Genomic DNA, 12,605 nt, shown 5'->3' with positions numbered 1-12,605 from the left:
CTAAAATTCATATGGTTTTCACTTTCTTTTTGTTATTCTATAATTGAATCGTTTATTGTAACTGCTCTACAGAATGAAAATGTAGATGCTTGGCCAGAAAAATTTCTTTCATTTCTAATACAATTGAAATGCACCAGAATGCTTGGAGAGGGGTAATTAAAGTGCAATAATCCCATCTAGAACTTTTTGTAAGGACCCGACAAACACCTTAATAGGTAACTCTGCAATCTGGTAAGGTATAGGTTAGGATAACCTGTCAAGGACCGGAGGAAGATGTAACGCAAATAAGTAATGCGGTTGACCCTATATGGTCCTTATCAGGATTACCTTTTACAGTCCTGATCAGGATTTTCTCATGAGATCTTTATCAGGATTGCCTCATAAGATTCTTATCAGGATTACCTTCCATGGCCCTTATCAGGATTGCCTAAGACTACTCTATAACGATTTCCTAACATATTCCTGATTAGATTTTCGTTCTGGTTTCTATGGGTGTGAGATGTTCGCACAAGCAAAAAATATTCATAATAATACTCTATTAATTATAGTAATTTATATACATAGCATAAATTTTGTTTGAAAAATTGAAACAATGAAACCAATAAACATCATTTTGATAACATTTTTAAATAAACAAAATAAAACTAATCATAACCACAGTCTCTTCTTCCGAAATATCAAATTCTGAATAATTCTCAAAACCATAAAACAGTAGTTTTGTTATAGCATCAGTTGTTTCGACAAACACTTTTATGATAACAACACTTGAATTATCTTCTTTGTTTATTTCATTTTTTAATTTGTTATAAAATAGTAATTTGTACTATGATATACAAAATTTTAATGCCGAGAAAAAATTTTCTTTACTTGTACCAACCATCACTTTAAGAAAAACTGCACATTTTTCCTCTCTGTAGACACGAGCCATTGTTATTTATATGTGCGACAGGTCTAAGCAAGTCACGCTATGCTTATTTTATATTTCCAAAGTTATAGCTCAGTCACCAACACACATCTACGAGGTGGCCCATTAGTGTGTAGAAGTGCAATAACTAAAATTTAAATAAAAATTGTTATATTTGTACAGATTCACATTTCTAAAATATTTTGAGTTATACAGGGTTTTAAGCCTAAGAGTGACAACATGAAGTAAAGTTTTTTTAAATAGGACAACCTGTATATTTGTTTACTATCGAATTTAGCGTGAAATTCTGCATCTAGCTTTATCTTTTCTTTTCCCATAAATTGTGACGTTGCCAAGTTGGAGCGAAAATATGAAGATGTGACAAAAATTGGTGCACTATAAATGTTGCCTAGTAAACATTATTAGTGAGAAGTAGCTAAACTTGTTTGGTAAAGTATGAAGATAAAAGAAGGCTAAAATGTCTGAACAGAGTAGAAGTTTCGTTTGGCGATGGGGTGTTTTTTAGATAAGCATTAATTCAGGAAATTTCAATTAGCGAAAAATTCATTTTTATAAATGGAACATCCAGTATATTATTCTACCATTTTATAAAACTATTTTATCCTTTCAAATTATGTCTGATAAGGTACACTATAAAATTGACTGTCTTTTGTAGTTAATGATTTAAAAATATTCACGTTTCTAACAAGTAAACACTGAATGTGACATTTAAAATACTTCTAGTTTTTATGACAAAATCAAACCAGTAATTTGATACCTTTAAAAACTGCAATAAAATAAATAAGGTATCTACAAAACTGAACATAAACAAATTAAACAAAAATAACTATCATCAAATAAGAAAGAACTAGAAACTTTAGATAATTATTTTATTAAATGTTCAATATGACCACCATTTACTTCCATAAAATAATATATGCGATCTTCAAAAGCTCTACTAGCACGATGTAACATATCGACATCAGCAGTTCAGAAAACCTCCTTAATCTATTCTTCATGTCTTCCTTAGTAGTCGCGGGTGTTTTGTACACTTGTTCTTTGACCTAACCCCACCAAAAAATCCATTTTTGTAAGGTCCGGTGAACGAGGTGGCCATTTATGGGGTCCTCCTCTACCTATCCATCATCCGGGAAATTCCTTATTTAAATGTGTATTGATCAGTTGAGTATGGGGAACTGATGCATTGTCATGTAAGTACTACATTTGCCGCCAATCACAAGCAGGTAATTGCTGAAGTAGTTGGAGTTGCGTTTTGTAGGAAATTTAAACAAACTTGCCCATTAACGTCATGGAAATATGGGCCTATGACATGATTCCCAATTATTCCACCCCATACATTTAATAACCAACTTGTTTGACTGATAGTCCGTATACAATGCGGTTGATCTGTTGCATAATAATGGAAATTGTATCTATTAACAAACCCATTTTTATGAAATGTTGCTTCATCGGCAAATAATAATTTTTTGTTTTGCTGAATTTGTTCTTTAGCCCACTCATAGAAGGTTAACCGCTTTTCATAATCATCATTCAATAGTTCCTGCATTCGCTGTATACGGTAAGGATGTATTTTGTTCTTAGATGGAATTTTTTTGGACGACAGTTACGACTTCTGTCGATTTGTTTTAATATTTTCCGTGTCGAGATATGAGGATCTTCCGTAACTTTTATACCGTAATAATGTTTGAATGTAACTTTTTCTTTATTTTTATGTTTCTTTAGGTTACTTTCCACATTTGCATCACATGATAAATGTATAATGAATTAAAAATCCACTCGTGCTACAAGGCTCCTCACATTTTTTTGTATAAATGAATTTGGTTATGTCATAGAAACAATTTGCAAACACAATACATTTCTGACTATACACTTTGAGTCACAAATAAATTATAAGCGGCGACATTTCACAATAGTAATGTGTACAACTGAATGTAAACCAATGGGAGAGAACGTTCTCCAGATCCGAACGCTTTCCATATAAACACTGATAGAATATAATAGAAGCGATATATTATATATTATGATGTTAATTATACTCAGCCATTTCTATTCACGCAAAGATTTAGATCTGGCTTAGATTGATATCACCTTCTTTATATTATTAACGAACTTCGTCTTTTGAAGTAGTTTACACTTTAGTTTGATGTCCAGAGCTAAATGAATAAGCAATTTCTAAAATAAAAAGGAAGTATTCTTGTATTGAAATCCATAGAAGGTTCCAATTACATGGTTTATAATGAGTGATTTTATAATAGAAATATTTGGTGAAAATTTCTTGAAAGAATATTATTTTTCCAGTAAAGTAAACTCTTGTTACCTTGTTCGGACATGATCAGAAGACCTGAAGAAAAAAAATTTCTTTTTTAAAGCGGTCAACCTAATGCTAACTTATTGTGAAACTCGTTAGGATATCCTGATAAGAAATATATTTATTTCAGTAGCTAATCCTGAGAGATTTCTGGCTTGAACATGACCAGGAAAATCCAAAGAAAAATAAAACGGGTCAACCTAATGTTAATGTGGACTTCGTCGGGATAACCTGATAAGGAATATTTCTCTTTTCAATAAGGTGATCCTAAGAGATTCATAATCAGGAAAACCTGATAGAAAATTAATTTATTTCAAACAGGGTTATCCAGATGCGCTCCTAGCGTAGACCTCGTCAGGTTTGCCCTAATAAGGTTACCCTTGTTTTAACCTGATGTTTCAAGGAAATGAGAAAAAACATCTAGTCGGATTATTAAACTCATTAAGCTGCCTCGACTGGTAATCTGGTGAACACTTCTCGATAGGACAAATAAATTACAATGATAATCGATTGTAATTCGCTACTCTGAAGCAACAGAAGCATGAAAAAGATTTTCTATAGAGTTTCTAGTCAGAGATGGAGTCAAAAATACAAAGTGTTTCAAAATGTAATCTTTCAACGGAGTTTAAAAAATGATTTTCTAAGTAATTTGATCAAAAACTCTAATAATACTGCTAATAATACTAAAAAAGTTTTAAGCCAAATCCTAGTATTATTAAATTGCAAAAATTTATGGAATCAAGATAGATCATTTCAAAAAAATCTGTATGATTATCAAAGTCTTATAATTATTTATTTCAAGATTTTTAAAAGATATAATAAATCAGTACTTTCGATATTGAATGTTTATTCCGTGAAAATAATGTCAATAAGATAAATAAAAATCATCCAATGATACGACTCTCGAGGATTTGCTGATAATGGTGGTTTGACAGTATCTATCAAAAGAAGGGTGGATAAAATATAGAAAAGAGTTTTGAAAAGTATGATAGAATAAATCCACTGAAATAATTGTGAAATCTAGTACAAATAATTTGTTTTTGGTTTAAGAAGATGCAAGTAGCAGAAATAATAAATTTTAAGAAGTGGACCAAAAAACATGACTGTAAATATTTTTCTATTATTAATAAATTATGGGTACATACATCCATTAACATATCTCTGTTTATAATTCGTGCGTTGAGGTTGCTAATAACATTCATTATGGATACAGTTTCTAATGCAAAATCAATTCTGTTGCTTTCGCTTTACATGCATACGGTTCTCCAAACTTTTGTCAGCTTTCATTGAAATAGTATACAATGTGTTCATAGAGGAAAGTAATTCTCAAATGTTTTTTATTTAATTTAGGTCATCTGCTTAGAAGAGTGCACCTCCAAAATGACTTAATCAACTTATTCTTCGAATAGCACAACCTGTATATACCTCAAGTTTTTTATAATCTATCAAATAATTAAAGCAATAGTCATAATCGCATAATTCTATATGTTCTATAGCCACTGTCGTTTTATTATTAAAATTATGAACGTTTTTATATTGCTCATTCTTATTTTATTATTGTCTGCTCTTGCGACAGCCATTATTAAATTAGTAATTGATTGAAAAGAAAAGCTCTTATCGTAGAAAGTTGGGGAGTTAACATTAAACATGTCAACCATCCAATTCATTATTAGCACGCTGGGTATGTATGTATTTATGTAACGGATTGTATGAAGTTGATTTGTTAAAACTTGAGAACTGAATTATTTGAAATTTCGAAAACTTACTAATCATCGACTAAAATTTTATGAAATCGTGCCATAATCTTGTCAAGGTTATCAGGGTAAGCGTTTTTGTTACCCGATTCCGGGTGGTTAATTGTGTCAATTATCAAGGGACGTGCAGATACATGTGCATTGCATTTTCATAATCGAAAAAACTCGGTATTTTCATTAAGGTATCAAAGGAATGTAGTAGACGTGCAATTCTCTACTTTTTTGATAAATCATCACATCACATCACATCATTACAATAAAAGTAAATCATAGTCTATACAATTAGAACAACACGCAGAAAATCATTTTCAACCTCTCTAAATAAGGGTAGTGATTAATAAAACATTTTAACATAGAAAGCGTTGGGGTAAGATAATCTTATAATGTCTTTACATCTTTCAGTATCATTGAGGTTTTACTTTTACCGAGTGACTATTGAAAAATATACGAAGAGAACAAAAACAATTCTACATTGAACATAAAAAAACAATATCTACATAAAGAAGAATACCTAAATTACATTCTTAAGCCGGCTCATACAAAACTGAATTAACATTAACATTAACAAATTGGCGAAAGCAAAAACTATCCTAAAACCGTATGGGACGCCACAAGAAATCTTTCAAAAAAACCAAGAGATGTGATCAAAGAACTATTAACAGATGAAAACAAATTGATGAGAGATGACCAACAAAGCAGAAATTAATTAGCAACAATTATTTTGTACTATAAAATAGATTTTTTTCTGATTAGAGGTAGGAAGGTATAATATACGATGTGTACTCAAAGATAGTACCAAAAGCTTTCATCCGTGGATAAAAACAAATGCCAAAAGCAGTCTGCAAGGAGTTGGTGTGCTGTATGCCACGACAGAAACTAAATTTTGGTAATCCAACTATTGACTAGAAATGGTTGAAAACTTCCGATGACAGTAAAAATTTCCCAACCGTTATCGCTTTATTCGATATCCACGACATTGTTCATTGTGCGACTCGAGCTCGCCAAAACAAGCTCGGTCGTGCTCCATGATAACGCATGGGCCCCTTCAGCATTGACTGGGCTGAAATTTTTGGAAAAAAAGGCATTCCAATGATGTCACACTCGCGCTATAGTCCCTAATCTCTTGCGATTATCCATGCTTTGAATCGCTAAGGTAAAGTTGAAATCATTGTAGATGGTTAAATGGAGGATACTGAAGAAAGGAGCTGGAATAGTAGTGGTTAGGCCTTCTCATAATTGTCTAATCAATTTAATAGATATATTCTAAACTAATCAAAAAATTCAAAATTTTCAATAGAAGAGCAGCAACTCACCTCGCTCTGAAATTAGCTCGTTAATCAAATTCGAACATAAAGATTATAGTCATTGGTTTGTGAGTTTACCTCTCCCAAAGAAGTAATAACCGAAATTAAAGATAATATCAATCCCGAAAAAGGGAAAAATCCAGGTTTTAATCTAATTACTGGAGAAATTTTGAAACAACTACCCAAAAAAGCAATAGTTAAGCTAACTAACCCAATAAATGATGCATTCATATTGAAGTATGTACCCACCGTTTAGAAAATTGCCGAAGTTATACTTATACCCAAGCCAGAAAAACCACTTGAAGCATCGTCTTTCTGACCGATCTTATTACTGCATGTCGAAACTATTTAAGAAACTCCTACTTAAACGACCAAAATCGCTTATCGAAGAAAGAGAAATTATCTCTAATGATCATCATCATTTATTTATTTAGAAATAATCTCTCAACAATCGACTAAGTCTTGTGCTACTATCTTTCTTGATGTAGCAGAAGTGTTTAATAATCTTTGGCATGAAGGCCCAATGTATAAGTTGAGCTTTTCCTTCCAAAACAATATTCAGATATTCTCCATTCATACATTGGAAAGATATGTATATGGAAATTACCATAAGGAATGGTTCTACGACGTATCGTATACTTTTTGTGCTTATTTGATTTTCCACAGTTAGAAGACAATACCGTGGCTACTTCAGTCAATATTAACTTCACAAACAAAAGGTGAAATCATATTCCAGTCAGAATAAATAATCTGATTCCACATTCAAACTTAGCGAAATACTTTGAAATAACCTTAAATGCCAAACTTCGATGGAACGTTCATGTTAAAAAGAAAAGAGAAGAACTTAGACTAGGGTAAAGAAAAATGTACTGCCTAATTGGAATAAACTCTACTCTGTCTCTACATAATAACCTTATGCCGATTTAAGCAGATACTTAAGTCTGAACAGAACCTAAGCTGATGAGTATACCTTAACTTTCAATATTCAAACTCTATTAGATTAAATTAGAGCTGAATTGCTCATTGGTCACTGTTGACTGGATTGTAATATCTTAGAAGCCTTTATCGGTGTTTAATTAAAAAAATTGCATAAAAGTAGACTGAAAAGTTTGCGAAACAGTGTACAAAAGAATAGATTGAAAAACCGATTAACTCCTTTCCTTTTTCTTATAAAAGTCTTCTTGTTCTTTAAAAATCTACTATATTCATTAGATTCACCAACAGCTATTTCCTAAAATAGAATAGTACCAACTAAAAGAACATGTTGACACCATTGAGAAGACTACCACAACAGATAGATGCGTTTCTGAAAGAAATTTGCCATAAAAACTTCAAGCCATATTTTCAATGTTAATATTAGTGCGTTAATAGCCAAAGGAAAGATTTATTCAAATTTTATGTTTACTTTCTTCCTATTCAAATAATCTCGTACATAATCAGTTACAACCTTACATTATAAAACGTCCTCCATAATTTTGAAGTGGATTATAATTGTCATGTCAATAATATTAAGAATGTTATTTTTCATCGAAGCTATAAGCCACCTACAAAAAGAGAAATGCAACAATAACAAATAATGTTAATCTAAAATGAATTATAGTCTAATCAATTATTATAATGAAAAAGTTGGCACCATAACTGCCCACTTTACAAATTACCATGTCAGAGTTTATCTGTTCCTATTATTGTGATAGCTGATTCAGAAAGAAATTATTACTATAGAGCACTGGTGTGTGGGAAGATTAGTATATAAGTGTATAGGACAGATTCGAAGAATGAGGGATCGAGAAACCGATTTTTAGTTGACAGGAATAGTGAAAATATTTTGTTTATTAAGTGGATTAACAGTCATTGTTGCTGATTACATCACATTGAGCTTGTAGTGATGTTTTTCCTTTTTTAAACATAATAATTTGGTCTTCGTCTGTTTCAGTGGGATCCACTACATCTTTTTTTGGCAATCTTTCCGTCTTCATCCTCTGCACGTGCCTGTACCAAATCAGCTGCTCCTCCTCAAAATATTCTACAATTGTTTCAGGTTCATTTGTTCTTTTATTGTGTCGTTTATGTTTCGATCTAACATTGACGTTCTATTTTCTATTTATTCAAGGCTTCCATTTCTGTGGCTTATATTTTATTCTCCACGTTTCCGATCTACATACCAACGTACTCCTTATCATTTCATTGGAGATCCTCATTTTTCATTTTCGTTCATCTGCCCCATCTTTGTCAGAATAGCTTCTAGATCTTCATAGTTCTCACTTCTCTCTTTAATTGTATTGGTTTCTAGTTGTATGTCCGAGTATCCTCTCCTATACATAGATACTGTGTTTTTTATCTGCAGTCCCCAATTTCCTTTAGTTTGCGTGCCATGTAGTCATCTCTGTCGCTTGCACATATCGCCTGATCATCTGCAAATTGGAAGGGGTATAAACAGGTGTCATCGTCGATTTGGATTTCTTGCATTTCTTCTTCCAAGCTGTTAGAGCTTTTGAATCATATATTTTGAAAAGTGAAAAGTTGGTGAGATGTAGCACCCATATCTCAGGCATCTGTTGACTGTGAAGGATCCGTTACTTTATTTCCGATTTTTACTGCAGATTCCTAATCTTTATCAGTTCTGGATGGCCTTTGTGAAGGTATGGTTAATATTGCTATTTTCAAGAGTTTCCTATAATTTTGATATTGGTTTGTTATCGTAGACTTTTGGTAAATCTATAAACATTAGGTGTATGGTCTATTTCTTTCTGTTTCTCTATCAACTGCTTTGAAGAGTAGACTTTGTCTATACAGGACCTTCCATCTCGAGACATCTCCTTCTTTGTAATTAGTATATTCCTGCTCTATCAAGTTCCTTATTATTCTTGTATACACCTTCAACCTGCTTATTGCACTTGTTACCGATATCCCACGATAATTGTTGCTTTTTAGTTTGTTCCCCTTTTTATATATAGATGTGATGTAAGCTGTTTTCCAGTCTTCGGGTATAGTTTCACCATTTACGTATTGTGTATAAATATTAGCTAATGATACGAAAAGTGTATTTGTTCAATTTTTTATTAGTTCAGTATTAATTCCACCTGTACTCGAAACTCATCTATTTTTTAGTTGCTCCGCTTTATTTATAACTACTGTTAATTCTGTGTATCTTCTGTATATTATAACTATGTTATAGCCCTTTTTCGGCAATTGTAGGATCGTAACGTCTAAAATGTATGGAATACGAAAAAAGTTGGGTAACAATAAAGCGATAAAATAAGCTACTGAAAAAAGATGTACAGTATACGAAAAAAAAACATAAAAATAAAAATAAAAAATTATGAGAATTTGTTGATAATACCATGTAGAGATAGGCTTACACATATTGTAGTATAGTATTGAAGCCAAATTCGATTATTTTCCAAGATAATTATGACATATGATTTGAAAAAAATACCTGATGATAGACTTTAATAACAATTTCTATTAGAACTTGTGTATAAGAACTTCAAATAAGAGAAAATTTTGTCAATTATTCAAACTAATCTTATAATCATTTTTATAATTACATGTTTTTCTCAACTCTGGTTTGTTTGTGAGTGAATTCTCAATCTCTCGGCATAATTTTGATTATTTTTTATGTACTCTTATTTCAAACTCAAATCACTTTAACATGAGTATGTTTTGTTCCTCGAATTTTTTATTGATTAAAAGAGCTCACTCTAGCTACAATCATTAATTCAAATAAGCAGGATAACTTTTTTATTTTTGCACAACTACTTACTTTGTATATTTAAGATATGGCGAGCAGAGACAGATAGAAAATGACCAACCAAAGACTCTTTGTCTCTCATCCAATAGTGCAAATCCATTTACATGCTGCTCTCTGCATCTTCAATCTCGTGTCGCGTTGTTTGTAATTGAATTCCTCCGTAACGGCTTGACCGATTCCCATGAAATTTTGTGTGCATATCGAGTAGGTCTGAGAATCGAACATCTATTTATAATTCCCCTAAATGTTAAGGGATGTCCACCCCTAAATTTTTTTTATTTTTTAGATAAAATTTTTTTATGATACAGCATTAAAAAATACATACAACCCTAAATTTTCAACCTCACACGATCAACCGCTATTTTTTATTTGTTAATCATAAACTTTAATTTTTTTTCATGATTTTATATTACTCTGAATCTTTCACCCCTCTACGATCAACCCCTATTTTTCCATGGTGATTTTTTTCAAAGGACACCAGGTCGTGTATATACAGTCAATCCAAGGCAGACTGAGTGTTTTTTCTGCGACTGTTGTTGGCCATTGCATCTTCTGGCATTGCAGCAACTTTATTAGACGAAGGTAGAATAGCTCATTTAGCGTTTAAGCTGCCATTGGGCATTCAAAAAAATCCAGATGCAGTATGCAACATAAAAAACAATCGTCTATGGCCACAGTGCTGAAACAATGTGAAATTATTATCTGGGATGAATGCATTATAGGACATTAAAAGATGTAAAAAACAACGATAAACTATTTGGCGGCACTTTTTTACTCCTTTCGGGTGACAAAATCAATCTTACTTAAAATCATCGCGCGACTGTGGTGTAACGTTGAAAAAGTACAACTGACGGTGAACATGCGCGTTCAAATACTTCGGGATCCATCTGCCGAAAATTTCTATAAACAACTGTTGAATATTGGCCATGGGAAAGTTATTGTACATGAAAATACTGGATGATGCATATTACTATCATCGATAACATATTTCCCGATGTACATACACAATATGAAAATAATAAGTGGCTGGCAGAAAGAGCGATTTTGGCAGAAAAAATGTGAAAGCCAATGGGTTAAATTTAGAGTTGTTGCCTGGGGACTTGGTGTCATACAAATCTATCAATGCAGTTTGCGATACCTACGAAGTGTGACTAATCCAATTGAGCTTTTAAATTCATTGGATTTGCCATGCATGCCATCACACCATTTACAATTGAAGGTTGGATCTCCACGGCTTGGAAACACGATTAGTCACTAAAAATTAATGAAAAACTGGTGCGAATTCCTATGATTCCTACAGATGTGCAAATTGAATTCAAACGCACTCAATTCACATTTAGATTGGCATTCGCTACGACGATCAATAAGGCACAAGACTAGATATTTTCTGCATGTGGCTTAGATTTGGAAACATCATGCTTTTCTATATATGAGACATGCTCTCGCATAGGAAAACTATCCAGTTTGTTTGTGCTAAAGATGGACTAACCAAGAATATTGTACATTCTATTGCGCTGAGAGATTAATCTTCATTTTTTTTAACTTTCATTGTTTACAACGCTTTCGATTACAAGTAATATAATATAATACTGATAGTAACGTAGTTATTTGTATTGAACTAGAAAAATATTTCGTAGATATAATTTATATGGCAGAACAACTATTGCCGGGTCAGCTAGCTTAATAATTTTTACATCGAAAACTTATAATATATCAAATGTAATTTCAGTTAGACTTTCTTTTCACTTAATTTAATAAATTTTCTGTTGATTACGACATAAATATTTCACAATAAACAATACATAGATACTTTGAACTATTTCATGTATGACTAAAAAATGCTGTCAGCTTTTGCTGTTGATTCAAATATTCTCGGGTCGTTATTTTATGTATTTCAATATATTTTGTAGTGAACAACAATCAAAACAAGGAACTGATTCATCAAGGTACTGTGGCTAGATGCTTCGACAGGCGTCATTAAAGAAGCAGAATGATAATTGTGATACTGAATGTACAATTAAGTTGTACGTATAGGGCGATATTTTAGTTCTAAAATTCTGTTTGTATTGGGTGGGCAACTGTGTACGCTCGTCGGCCATATCTCAGGAACGGATTATGTTACAGCTTCAGGAAAGAAAAATTGTAACAAAAGAAGCCCCTAGAACACGTGGACATTATTTTCAGAATTTTAGTTTCACCACTAGATGGTGTATTTGAAAATATGAAATTAAAAAAGCAAATTTTTTCAAAATTTACTCAAATAAATGGCACTTTATATAATTAAATTTTCGATAATTTAACAAATTCTGCGCATTTTCCATTTATAAGTTTTAGTTTATCTCTTCAAATAAGAGGTAGGAGAAATTGACAAATTTGAATAGAAGCAAGAATGTTTGAGTAGATTTTTTGAAATTAGACTAAAATAACATTAAAATAGCGAAAGCCGCATCTAGTAGTTGTATAGTATGAAGTAAATTGTGTTAGACTTTTCTCATTATTTAAAAATGTATGATTGTTTGCCATTGGATCAAAGCATAAAATATAACTAATAACCTACATATAT

At 31.9% G+C, this 12,605-nt stretch overlaps 1 protein-coding gene across 1 annotated transcript in view; it reads left to right on the top strand.

Moving 5' to 3' along the window:
* The window catches only part of LOC130904210 (ras-GEF domain-containing family member 1B-like), a 559,401-nt gene that overhangs the window by 250,184 nt on the left and 296,612 nt on the right, over positions 1-12,605 (top strand). The window lies entirely within an intron of this gene.

Source organism: Diorhabda carinulata, chromosome 2, assembly GCF_026250575.1.
Source record: "Diorhabda carinulata isolate Delta chromosome 2, icDioCari1.1, whole genome shotgun sequence".
NCBI lineage: Eukaryota > Metazoa > Arthropoda > Insecta > Coleoptera > Chrysomelidae > Diorhabda > Diorhabda carinulata.
The sequence above is the reverse complement of the archived record's forward strand: the minus strand, read 5'-3'. Positions and strand labels throughout refer to the sequence as shown.